Source organism: Candoia aspera, chromosome 4 (assembly GCF_035149785.1).
Source record: "Candoia aspera isolate rCanAsp1 chromosome 4, rCanAsp1.hap2, whole genome shotgun sequence".
NCBI classification, from domain to species: domain Eukaryota; kingdom Metazoa; phylum Chordata; class Lepidosauria; order Squamata; family Boidae; genus Candoia; species Candoia aspera.
Genome location: NC_086156.1, coordinates 65,501,114 through 65,515,667, shown reverse-complemented (window position 1 = coordinate 65,515,667; position 14,554 = coordinate 65,501,114).

Genomic DNA, 14,554 nt, shown 5'->3' with positions numbered 1-14,554 from the left:
TACAGCCTGGATGGGAGACCCCTGCTCGCCATCCTCACTCATGACATCACCCTCCCCTCCAGATTCACATTCCATTTCAGCCCCCTCCCTTCCAGAGGTCTCATGAGAGTCCATCTCCCCGTCCAAGCTCCCATGGGAACTGGGCAACGATGGAAAGTCTTCAAAGGAAAACTCCTCCATGGACGAATCAGTGCTGCTCTCCAGGTCTGATAATGCATCTGGCTCAGGTGGCCGCTGCTGGAAAATAGCTAGATAATTAGAAGAGTCATCCCCCCTCCCCCCTGGGAAATGCACGTCTGAGGTGGAGGGCTGCGGGCCCCCCCCCTCCTCTGTAACTGGAGTCATGGCTTCAGGCGGGGGTGGAAGGTGCAAACTTACGAATTCCTCTGCCTGCTCATCCAAGTGAGGAATCTCTGGTAGAGTGCGAGGCGTGGGTTTGTGAGGGAAAAGCTGATGGAATCAATGAACCAGTGCTGGAGCATGTACATCTCTGGCATTCTCCCACGTGCGCTCTTCCTCAGGGTACCCTTTCCAGTGTATGAAATATTGGATGCCCCTTCCCCTCCTCCTAGAGTCCAGAATTTCCTTAACTTCGTATTCCTCCTCCCCCTCCACAATTACTGGAGGTGGGGGTGGCAGTTGCAATTGTAAGGCACTTGGGGGAGGGTCTTTGGCTAGCAATGATCTGTGAAACACTGGATGGACTTTCATGGATGCTGGTAGCTGTAAACAATAAACCACTGGATTTATCTGCTGTACCACAGTGAAAGGGCCCACAAACTTAGAGTCCAATTTCTTGGAGGGTCTGGTAGAGAGCCACACTCTGTCTCCTACTGCAATCGCTGGCCCCTCTTGTCTGTGAGCATCTGCAGCTCTCTTGTAAGCACTCTTTGCCCTGTTCAGCTGCTCCTTTAACAACTCCTGTGCGGCTTGTTGCTCTTTAAGAAAATCAGCCGTGGCTGGAACAGTTCCCTGCTGGGAGGAGGTGGGCAACACCTGAGGGTTAACCCCGTAGAGTGCCTGGAAAGGGGACATCTTGGTAGAGGACTGTACAGAATTATTCTATGTAAATTCTGCCATGGGGAGTAGGGCTGGCCAATTGTCTTGCTGATAAGTGGTGTAACACCTGAGATACTGCTGTAACCATTGGTTAATTTTCTCAGCTTGCCCGTTACTAGCTGGATGATGCGATGATGACAGGTGGATCTGGACCCCTAATGACTGGAAAAGGGCCCTCCAGAACCTGGAAGTGAACTGTGGGCCTCTGTCACTCACCAAGTGATTCACCATGCCTCTATACCTAAAAACATGGTCTATGAGCAACTGCGCTGTGGCTGGTGCAGATGGGAGGCCCTTGCAAGGAATAAAATGCACCATTTTTGTGAAAAGGTCCACCACCACTAGTATGGAAGTCAGCCCCTGGACCGGGGGTAAATCAGTGATGAAATCCATGGAGATTGTATCCCAAGGCCTCCTGGGGGTAGGTAGGGGTTGCAAGAGTCCTGTGGGCTTCCCTGGGAGAGGCTTGGCTCGTCTGCAGGTGTGACAAGAAGCAACGTAACCCTTTATGTCTGCAGTCATCTTAGGCCACCAGTAGTCTCTCAGAGCTCTATGGAGAGTTTTGAAAACACCTCCGTGGCCTGCCGTTTGGTGGTCATGGCAAAGTCTCAGTACTTCTTCCCTCAATGAAGGGGGAATATATAATCGCCCACTATGCCGGAGGATTCCTGCCTCCATATTGAATGGGGGGGCAGTGTCTTGCGGGCCCCTCTGGAGGTCATCCATCCTGGCCCTGGCATACGGATCCTGTTGCTGCTGAGCTCTGGCTCTTGCAAATAGGTCCTCTGCTTGTCTGCCTGCTGCTAAAATCTCTGTTTGGTTCCCCCTCATAGACTGATCAAAGTTGTGAGGTTGTAATATAGTAGCCTGTACCTCCTGGTGAGTGGCGGGGGTTGCCTGAAAGGATCAAGACAGGGCGTCTGCCAAGCAGTTTTGCGCCCCGGGCACATAAGAAATAACAAAATTGAAACAAGAGAAAAACTGGCTCCATCTGATTTGGCGTGGGGTGAGGGATCTGGTGTTTTGTAGAAGCTGTAAATTCGTGTGATCGGTGCAAACTTTCACAGGAAAGGCTGCACCTTCTAGCCAGTGCCTCCACTCTTGGAATGCTGCTTTAATTGCCAGCAACTCCTTGTTAAAAACATCATAGTTTCTCTCTGCTGGTGAGAGCATGCGTGAAAAAAAGGCACACGGAAGCAATGTATTCTCGATTTTGTTTGTATATTGCAATAACACTGCCCCAATGGCAATATCGGAAGCATCTGAATGCATTATGAATTGCTTCGTGGGATCAGGGTGTCTTAACAGCGGCTGGGATGCAAAGTGTTGCTTAAATTCTTGGAATGCTGCTTGCTCTCTCTCCCCCCAAATGAATTTTGATCCTTTCTTCAAAAGCTGTGTGAGGGGTCTAGCCCTGTCACTAAAGTTTTTTATGAACCGCCTGTAGAAATTGCAAAATCCTAGATATCTTTGTACTTCTTTAACATTTCGGGGAGGTGGCCAAGGGAGAATTGCCTGGACCTTAGAAGGATCCATGGATATGCCTTCTGTTGATACTTTATAGCCCAGGAAATGTAATTCAGTTAAATCGAAGGCACACTTCTCTAGCTTGGCGAATAGCTTGTTCTCTCTCAGTCTTTGCAAGACATTACGTACATGGGTTACATGAGTTATAGCATCCTCAGAGAAAATTAATACGTCATCTAGATAAATGACCAGATACTTATCTAGTAAATCAGAGAAAATTTGATTCATAAATCTGGAAAATATGGCTCCTGCATTAGACAAGCCAAAGGGCAAAACAAGGTACTCAAATTTACCAAACCTGGTGTCGAAGGCAGTTAGATATTCATGCCCCTCTTTCATCCGGATCAGATTGTACACATTCCTGAGATCCAACCTGGTAAAAATGCGTGCTTTCTGTAAACGATCCAGCAAATCAGAGATTAAAGGCAGTGGATAAGTTTCTTTTTTTTGTTTGTTTATTTAAAAAACTGAAATCGTGGACCACTGTCATGGGTGTCTCCTGGGTTGCAGGTGCCAACGGGTCAGGCTTCTTTGGTACAAAGAAGGTAGGAGCAGATGCTGGGGAAGTAGATGGTCAGATGAACCCCTTTTGGAGATTAGAATCCAAGTAATCCTTTAAGGTGGCTAGTTCTTTGGGAGACATGGGATATTGTTTCCTTGCTGGAATCCTGGCTCCTGGTATCAACTCAATGTTGCAATCACAGTCCCTATGGGGGGGGGGTAGTGCTGCAGCCTCTTGTTCGCTGAAAACGTCTGCGAAATCTGCATACTTGGCTGGCAACTGGACCCCCCCTGCTTCTGTGACTGCGTTGGCTGCTGGAGAGCAGAGAGCGGCTTGAATCTTGTGGTGCTGGCATTCCTTAGCTGGGAAGGAGATTGCTCCCGTAGCCCAGTTTAGCAATCGGTTGTGGATCCTCAGCCAAGGGGTGCCTAGGATTACAGGCACATTAAGTGATACAGTAACATAAAGCTGGATCCACTCAGTGTGGTCTCCCATAGTCAGTTGCACCGGTTCTGTGAACCTTCTAATCAGCCCTGCCTTGAGGGGCTGGCCATCAATGGTCTCCACTTCTATGGGACATGGCAATTCTATGGTCAGGATGTTGAGGTCTTGTACAGTCTGTACATCAATAAAATTGGTTGAAGCTCCGGAATCCACGAGGGCCTCTAGCTTGACCTGGTGCTCTGGGTTGACGTGCATTATTACTGGTAAGTAGTAAAAGGATTGCCTGGAATCCTCGGAATGAGCCCTCCTTAATTGATTGATGGTCTCCCTGCTGAGCTCTGTGGAGGGAGACCGACGGAGTTCCCTGGTTGAAAGCAGAGGCAGAGATGGCTCTTGTTTCAGCTGCTTGCCCTGGGGGTCTTACTGAAGTTGCTTGGCTTCTCGCTGGGCAAGCACTCACCATGTGCCCCTGGGCTCCGCAGTAAAAACAGAGGGGTCTCTCTCTCCTTCTCTGCCTCTCAGCCTCGGAAATAAGCCTCCTGCTCACCCCGATCTGCATCAGCTCCTCTGGTCCTGAGTGAGTGGATGCCACGGAGAGAGCTGGAAATCCTGGAATCACTCTGAGGGCCCTGTTTCTCCCCAGCTGCATCTGTCTGAGCTCTTCAGCCTGGCATCTATGACCACAGACAACTGATATAAGGCTTCTAGGTTAGCTGGTGTTCCCTGGCACACTAATTCATTCTTAATTTCTTCATCCAGCCCCTGTTTGAATTGGTCTTTTAATGCACTCTCATTCCAGTCCAGATCTCCTGCTAACAACTTGAAATCAGCAATGTAGATTCCCACCCTCTTGTTACCTTGCTTGAGCTTCCAAATTTCCCGGCTGGCAGTGACCTCTCTAATCGGGTTGTCAAAGTGTGCTCGGAAACTTGCCAAAAAGTTCTGGTAGTCGTTGAGAATTGGGTCGTTGTTCTCCACCATGGGAATAGCCCATTTGGCTGCTGGTCCCTTTAGCAGACTTAGGATGAAGGTGACTCTGGTTCTGTCTGTGGGAAACTCTGCCGGTCTGCTGTCGAAAAACATAGTGCACTGTGTGAGAAAGGTTCTCAACTGTCCTGCTTCTCCTCCAAACTTCTCTGGTAGACTGCCCTGGGATCTCAAGACTACTGGCAGAGCTGCTGCTGCTGCTGCTGGCGCCGGTTGTGGGTTAATCGAAGCTGGTTGTTGTAACTGCTGTAGCATGGCAGCTTGTAATGTGTTGACCTGTAGATCTACCTGTTGTTGGTGTTGTTGCAGGGCTGCTGCCAATTGTTGGATGGCGAGCCACATTTCTTGGTTTTCTGAAGACATTTCCAAATGTCTCCCCCTTAAATTCTTTGTTCCCCCCTCTTTCGATGGGAGTAGGAGTTTGTTAGGATTGATGTCCTAACAGCCAGGAACCACACTGAGACAAGGAGTAGGTCTCTAGTGTTTTATTACTGCTACATAACAGAGAATCCTAACAAACTGAAGAAGCGTGGGAAAAACCCAGACATATAAACCCCAAAGACTAAGGCGGGCCCAATCTGTGTCTCTTTGAATGGCCACCTAATTCCTCAGTACTACGCATGCGCTTTACAGCCTGGATGGGAGCCCCCTGCTCGCCATCCTCACTCATGACAGGAATTTTTTGAAATAAATTTGAATAATGAAGTGGACATTAGAACAGTTTGGGGTGCCAGTAAGGCAGTAATGAGGGGACATTTTATATCTTTAAATCAAATGATTAAAAAACAATATCAACAAAAATTACAAACAATTATGAATCAGATTAAAGGAAAGAGACTTGCAGAAAAAACCCTCAGATGATAATTTATTATATCAAATTAAATTATTACAGCAACAAATTTTGCTGCTGACAACAAAGGAAATAGAAATGAAATTAAGATATGCAAAACAAAGACACTTTGAATTTGCTAATAAACCAGGAAAATGGCTGGCTTATAAAATAAGGAAAGATAGGGAGAAGAAAATGATTATTAAAATCAGGGAAAATAATGAAGACTTAGTTGATAATAAAAGAATCAAAAAAGCATTTTTTTTCACATTTATATGAAAAACAAGAAATTTCATTAGATAAAATTGAGGAATATTTAAATAAGCAAAATCTTCCCAAACTCTCACAAACTCAACAAGTAATAATTAACAGTCCAATATCGAATCAGGAAATAATAGAAGCTATAAAGAAACTCAAAATAGGAAAAACACCGGGACCTGATGGTATATCGGCAGAATACTACAAACACTTTATAGAACAAATTATAAACCCATTTAGAGACTTATTGAATTTGATTATAGATGGATCAAAAATACCAGAGACATGGACTGAAGCTAATATAACACTTATACCAAAAGAAGAACAAGACCCAACTCTAACCAAAAATTATAGACCAATATCATTGTTAAATAATGACTACAAAATTTTTCCCTAAATATTAGCAGAAAGATTAAAAACAATCCTACAAGAAATTATTGATCAAGATCAAAGTGGCTTTTTACCAAAAAGACAATTGAAAGATAATATACGAACCGTGATTGATATTTTGGAATATGCACAACATCATAATGAATGCCAAATAGCCTTAATATTTTTAAATGCTGAAAAAGCATTTGACAATTTGAATTGGTCTTTTATGATTAAAGCTTTAGAGAAAATGGAATTTGGGAAATCTTTTGTGAAAGGGATTGAAGCAATATACTCAACACAAAGAGTTAAGATTATGGTGAATGACGAATTGACAGATAATTGCAAAATAGAAAAAGGAACGAGACAGGGATGCCCCCTATCACCTCTCTTATTTATTCTAGTCCTAGAAGTCCTTAACAGAGATATAAGAGGGGATGGTCAAATAAGAGGAGTAAAAATTAAAAAACAAATTTATAAATTAAAAGCATTTGCAGATGACCTAGTATTTATATTACAAAATCCCCTAGATTCTATAGAACATCTGTTGAAGAAATTAAAGGAATTTGGAGAAGTGGCAGGATTTAAGGTAAATAAACAAAAAACGAAAATGTTGAGTAAAAACATGACTCAGAAACAACAAGAAACTTTAATAACTAAATCAGGTTTTACAACAGAAAAAAATATTAGATACTTAGGAGTAATATTATCAACAAATAATAATATATTATTTCAAAATAATTATGGGAAAATTTGGAAGAAAATAAAAATTGATATGGAAAGATGGGGAAAATTACAACTATCTTTGCTAGGAAGGATATCCATAATCAAAATGAATGTATTACCGAAGATGCTATTTCTTTTCCAAACATTACCAATTCTAATTAATGAAAAAATATTTAAAGTATGGCAAAAAGATATCTCAAATTTCATCTGGCAAGGGAAAAGATCAAGAATTAAATTTAAATTATTGCAAGACGCTAAAGAAAGAGGAGGGTTGGGGTTACCAGATCTTAAATTGTATTTTGAAGCTTGTTGCTTTCTGTGGATAAGAGAATGGTTAATGTTAGAAAATCCAAAACTTTTACAATTAGAGGGACATGAACTTACATTTGGGTGGCATTTAGTATGAAAAAGTAAAAATGAACAAAGAATTTAGAAATCATACTATTAGAAAAGTATTACTGAGGGTTTGGGATAAATATAAAAGTAGATTATTACCAAATATACCAATGTGGATATCGCCACAAGAAGCTTTTGCAAGGACAGAAAGTTGAGATGATAAGATAAAATGGTTAAGATATAAAGATATAATAAAATATGAACAAGATACACCTATGCTAAAAACAAGAGAAGAAATAGAAGGAGGACACCGGTGTCATTGGTTCACATATATGCAGTTAAATGATTTAAATTAGATTTTAAAAAATTATAAATTTAAAAAAGAAAAAACAGAGATTGAAAAACAGTTATATATAAATAATGAGCATATTATTACAAAAATGTATAAAATGTTATTACAATTAAATCAAGAAGATGAACAAGTCAAAGAGTGTATGATTAATTGGGCAAGAAATTTTGGATATAATATTTTATTAGAGAACTGGGAAAAATGTGAACAAAGGGATTAAAATTTACTTTGTGTTATAATTTAAAGGAAAACTTTTATAAAATGATGTACATATGGTACCTAATGCCAGAAAGATTAGCAAAAATATATAAAAATGTTTCTAATGTATGTTGGAAAAGTTCACAAAAGGAAGGAACATTTTACCATTTATGGTGGACCTGCAAAAAAGCAGAAAAATTCTGGGCACAAATACTTGAGATGATTCAGAAAATTCTTAAGATAGAAATGGTAAAAAAACCAGAATTATTTTTATTAGGTATAATGGAAGAGGATTTAGAGAGAAAATATGGTAATTTATTATTATATATGATCACAGCAGCTAGGATTATATATGCGCAACATTGGAAAAAGGAAAACATACCAACAATAGAGGAGTGGGTGATGAAAATATTGGAGCTAGCACAGATGGCGAAATTAACAATTTTAATAAAAGAAAAAAATATTACAAGATTTAAAGAAATATGGCAACCAATACTGGATTACCTGTATACAATCGAAAAAAGTGAAGAAATGATAATGGGATTTATATATTAAAGAAGTAAATAAATAGAAATAATAGTAACTTAAGGGAAAATAACGATAAGAGAGTTACAAAGATAACTATTTGTATATCTATAGCTATGAAAGTCGGAAACCATGTTTTAGTATGTTGTTATTGTTATTGTCTTACTTGTTTATACGTGTATATGTGGTGTTAGGTGTATTCTAGAATGTTATGTATGTTGACAATGTTTTATGATTTTGTATTGTATTTTAACAAATAAAAGGTTTACCAAAACAAAAAGAGAAGTTTAAAGCAAACTGGGGATAGGAATAAAAGATGGGGCAACTTTGGGATGTAATATCGTTAAGGAGGAATCTTAGGAAAAAATAATGGTTGCAACTGTCACTAGGGTCATCCTATAGAAATGTGTACAATATTTGGTGCAGAATAAAATGCCAAATATTGACCAATGCAGGGCAGAGGAGAACAAATACTTAGACATTTTTTTAAAAAGTCAGATTTCTGGGTGAGGCAATGGCAAGCTAAGTGCCTCCAGAGGAGCAGAGATGATGACACAGCTAAGATCAAGAGATCAGCAATGAGACTGGTCCAACAAAACCTCTCCGGATGAGAGGATAAGAGAGGATGTGAGATTGCCCACGTGCTCCAGATGGCTGCTCCTCACAAGGAGACCGCAGGACAGTGGTTGACCCACAGGTTTGAGTGGTGGGAGATGAGGGAAGCCATCAAGCTCTCAACCACAGCAGAGCTTTTAAGGACACTGGGTTTGTCCAACCTCACTTTCTAACCACTTTTGGATTTATAATTATTTTCAAGTTAAGAGAGGTCTTTCAAGCAACAAGTCTGAAAACTATGTGGTGAGTAAAACTTCATCCAAAAATAGAGGAAAAACTAACATCTTAAAGAATTTAAAGAATATAAAATAAATGGCAAAAAGCTAAATACAAATTAAATTCAAGAAAGTTTTAAACAAATTAAGGGACCCGATGAATTTGGAATACTAGGACTTTTGCTAAGACTTTTGGAATAACTAAAAAAACAAAATAATATCTTCATGGGAACATAAATTGTTTAGTCTATCAGCAAAGAGATTATTAGTTCAAATTTGAAAATAAAGAAAGAAATCTGAGACTTTGTGATTATGGAAAAGGGACACTAGAGAGGACTAAAGTTCCAGGCAAGAAAAAGAGAAAGTCTAAAAAGAAGAGAGGAAAAAACTGTCATGAATCAAAAAAGGAGCAAAGAAACTTATAAAATGTCAGATAAAGTATGACACTTGAGACATTTCAAAGGATTTTTGAAGAACTGGTAGAGAACTTATAGCTAAACTAACAGCAATAATTACTGTTCCTGTTAATGCATTTTTTGAAGAAGATTCTAAAGAAGAAATGAAAGATGGAAAAGAGAACAACATGGAAGAGGTTATAGACCAACAGGATGAAGAGGTAAAACAAATTCCAGCTGATGTAGAAACACTGGAAAATAAAGAAATTTTGGATTACAAGACAAAGATGACAGCCAGAGTGGAAATACAAATGATAAGCCTAGAAATTAAAAATTTTGGATTTACAAAAGAGGGTTTCTCAAGCTTTGAAGAAATCTCTGAGACAGGAGAAGGAAAGTTTGAATGGAGATTAAATCCTGAAATAGCAACTTGATGAATTAATGATCAAGATAGTCAGAAGCAAAAAAAAAGAAACATAAAGTTGACTTGTTTGATCAGGATTAAAATAAGAAATATTTCTATAAAATTCTGGAAACCCTTTATGGACTTTTTGCTGATACTTGGACAGAAACGAAAATATTTTTTGGATTTGCGAATGTATGGGGCGGTTATGGGAAGAAGTGAATTATGGATGAAATCTTATAGGGGATGGGGGAATATTAAATTTGACTGTACTCGTTACAGGGAAGATTGGGAGTTACTTCTTTAAATATTCTTTTTTCTATCTCTTTTCTTTTTTCTTCTTTTTTCTTTCCTTTTCTTTTTTCTTCTTTTTTCTTTCCTTTTCTTTTTGCTCTTTGTATTTCTTTTCTTTCTCATTTGTTTTCTTTTTTTGATTTCAGTTTGTTTTATCTTTTAGTATTGTTAAACTCTTCAATAAAAAGGATTTTTAAAAAATCCTATGAACACAATATGTCCTGTTTATCTTGATGAATCACAAGATGCTTATAATTGGGATTAGTCATGACATGTCTTCCTGAGCATCCTTGAGAAAGAAAAACTGGATACAAATGGAAGGAGAGAGAAAACATAAGTTAAGTGGTGTCTATCTGGATACCATCCATCTTTCATTTAAAGCTTGGAAAGACTCCTGCGATGTTCAGTAGTAACATGGCCAGAACATTCTTCCAGTAAAAGTATAATTTAAAACATGTAGCAGCTCAGCTTTACTAGGAACGTATTGGAAGGAAAGGCTGAGCAATAACAGTGTTTGCCTGGACCTTTTTCACAAGCATTATGGTGGCCTTATGGCAAAATGTGGTCTGGACTATGCCTCCATTACAGAGCTACCAGAACAAGTCAGTGGCACTGCATCAAGCTGAAGCATCAAATGAAGTGCCAGGTGGTCTACTGTAAGCTTCCATTATAGCCACTATGCTCTTCAACATATTTATAAATGGTTTGGATATGGAATTAGAAAAAGTGATTATCAAATTTGCAGCTCACACAAAGCTGGTGTGATGATTCCAGTTCTCAAATCAGTTCTTAAATCCTAAATGTAGAAATTGTCAGTACAATCCATTTAGGATATAGAAGAATTCTTTATTAGGATTAAGTAACATGAAATAAGTAACATGAACCATAGGCAAAGCCCTGAATGAGATTTTCCTGCTTAAACCTTTGAATAAAACAATTTCCCCCTCTGTGCCAGCCCCTCCTTCTGAGGCTCTTATCAAACAGTACTTTTCCTTTCAGCTTACAACCCCACACCAGTCCATCTTCCAGATGCTGCTAGAAGGCACCAACAGGACGACCTTGATGCTAAGTTCTTCTGTAAACACTCTCCAACTGTCTTTGCTGGAATGTTGCCCCTCCTCCTTCGCCCTGGCAGAATTCACTGGTGCTGACATGCATCTGGCTTGGAACTCTCTTCTTGCACCCCTATAAACAAAGCCATGGCAGGGCTTCGCAGTGGGGTGAACCCTGACAGCTGGGGAAATAGGAAACACCTTAGAGAACAATATGAATACTCAGGAGCATCTTAATAACCTGGAACCATGGGAAGAATCGGAAAGATACATTTCTGTGAGGAAAAATACAAAGCCCCACAAAAAATCAAAGGCATGAGTATAGATGGGCAGCAGTATATGCAGCAAGGATCTAGGTATTATGGTGGATCACAAGGTGAACAAGAGCTAAAATATGATGCCGCTACAAAAACGCATATGTAGTCCTAGCTGCATCAAAAGAAGTATAGTGCCAAGATCTGCATTAACCAGATCACATCTAGAATACTGCGTTCAATTTGGGGCAGCACAATTTAGGAAGGTTATTGACAAATTGAACATGTCCAGAGGAGAGCAACTGAAATGATAAGAGGCCTGGAAGGAAAAAAAAAAACTAGGAGGAATGCTTAGAGGTGTTGGATATATTTAGCCTGGAGAAGGGCAGATGGTGGGGAGACATGATAGCTGTCTTCAAGTATCTGACAGGTATCTTCTATTTATCTCAAGGTAAGATATAACACTTGTTGAACAAGGGAGGCAACATCCCATCCCTGCCCGTTCCTTTTTTATTATCTTTATGATAAGATAATAAATAATAATAAGTTATATGAAGATAAATAATAATAAAGATAATAAATAATAATGTTAGCTGATCACTCCGAGCTCCCCATACATGGCGATATAGCGGAATTAGGAATAAACAGATTGCGATCTAGGCATCCACCTATGGCTACTGCCAGGGAATTGGCTATAAAAATTGGCTTTTCATCTTGATTCCTGGAGGCAATCTTGGCAAAAAGCCTGCCCCCAGCATTGTCAAAGCCTACCCTGTGTTACAGTGAAGCCTCCTGCTTTTGATCAGCCACGCAGAATATGGTCAGCTATCAACAGAGTGCGCACTAATCATAGCAGTTGTGCAGATTCCCTATATAAATGGGCAAAGATACCATCTCCAAGGTGTGAGTGTGGGGCTGACAGGCAAACTGTTAAACACATAATACAAGAATGTAAGACTAGAGCCTATGACAGGAACTTTGTTGATTTCCTGATGGCAACTGATGCTGCAAAAGACTATATTGTAATCTTAATGTTTGTTTTTAGTTATAATTGTCCCATGACCAATATATATTTTCTATATACCTTTTTATAAAGGTTAAGGTTAAGGTGCTGGGCTAGAAACCAGGAGGCTGTGAGTTCTAGTTCCGCCTTAGGCATGAAAGCCGGCTGAGTGAGCTTGGGCCAGTCACTCTCAGCCCAACCCACCTCACAGGGTTGCTATTGTGGGGAAAATAGGAGGAGGAAGGAGTATTATTAGGTATGTTCGCCGCCTTGAGTTATTTATAAAAAAAAATAAGGCGGGATAAAAATTTAAATAAATAAAAAAATAAATATTCCCAATTATTTAAATATAATATATTTGTAATATGTATGATGTGCTGCCATATGATAAATAAATAAATAAATCTTTATGGGGGAAAAAATCTGCAAGCAGCATCCTCTAATCCAATTCAGAGGCCACTGGGAAAACAGACAGAAGATATAATCGTCCTGCAGCTAATGATATTACCACCCTCTGTCTCTCCCTCCAGTACAAAGCTTTAACCAAATTTCTTATTATCCATTCCAAGTTGGGGGGGAGGGGAGGGGAGGGGGCGAAACTGCTAGAGTTCTCTGCAGATGAGGCACCCAGCTTCTCTACCACTATCCATTACCAGGCTTCTAATGGGGTTGGTGGAGAGGTCTACCAGAAGGCATCACTGATCTTTAAGCAGCCTGCACTGCACATGGAGCTATGTGGCCAACAGAGGGGTGAACTGTCACTTGATTTTGTTTTAACTCTTTTCTTTTTTTTACCTCTGGGCAATAAACTGGATCAACCTGACTTTTGTTTTAGGGGGGAGAGGCCTCTCTTGTGTCCTTAGGGAACAAAGGGCCTGACAGCCCAGCCTCAGTTTTTTTATCTATCCATCCATCCATCCATCCAATTTGTCCCTGCCCATCTCCTCTTCCTGCCAAAAGCAAAGGCCTTCCCAAACCATACTGCATCTGCCACAGCCCCTGAGCTTGCCACAATTATCTTCTCTACTCCCAGCAGGGTACGAGGGTAATAGCTATCACTGCCTTTCTTTTTAACCTTGACTTAAACAACCCTTTGGCCTGAAGATGAAGCCAAGTAAAAAAGCCTGCTTCTTCTACAGAAGGCAGAACTAAAACTGAGGAGGAAAGGCTAATCTTCACCAGAAGGCAACATGTACATCCCTGCCTTCTAGCTAGAAGACGGGAGATCACCATTTCATGTAGCTTCGTTTTCTGGTGACTGAGAATTAACTCTTGCACTACCAAGCTATGTTATCTTTTATTACTTCAGGTGGTATCCTATCATTTCCTGGGCCCTTATTCATTTTCAACTTAAGTTAATCAACCACTAATTAACCAAACTTCTGACTGCATCACTGGAGGTTTTAGGAGTACTGAGTCCCATAATATTGTGTAACTCACATGATAATCTGGGTGATTAATACACTCTAAGAAATTCACGGTAGTGCTTTACCCAGTCCCTAGCAAGTATCACTCTCCTCTCTTACCCTCTTTCCTCTAAGTTCTCTTAACTTTCTGCCTGCCTTCCTCAATAGGAAATAGGCTGCTAACTCTTTACATGCATACTAACAGTGCAGAAATTTATCATTTCATCACAGACAGATGAAGCTTTAGCAGTAAAGGGTCACTTTTCAGACAATCTGTCTTAAATGAGAATACTAGATTTAATAAATTACAGGACAATGGGATATAATTAATAAAATTAGCTCCTTGCTCATTTTGAAAAATATACTTCTAATCATCCAAATCATCCTCATCATCATTCCACAGGACATTTAAGATAAAAACAATTAACTCTTTTATCTTTTGACTAATGCTGTAGTCAAAGTTTCTTCTATGCTAAGGGTATTAAACTGGGAATACAGAATTTATCAACATCCAGGCATTACAATCATCTGAAAGTATGGGATCTGCCTCAGTATGGGAAGGCACTATATTGCCTATATATTTTTCTGTGGAGTCCTCTAAGCCTTGTTGTTTTCTTGCAGATGTTTCATTGCCAGACTAGGCAACATCTTCAGTGCAAAGAGGGAGTGGGCCTTGCTCTCAGTTTATATACCACGGCTTGCCCTGCTGGGGTTGGTAGGGATGTTGTTCTCTCCTTGGGAGTTCTTTGATTGGGCTGTTGTTTGCTGCTTGGTTGATTGCCTGAGTTAATGGTTCCTTGATTAGGGT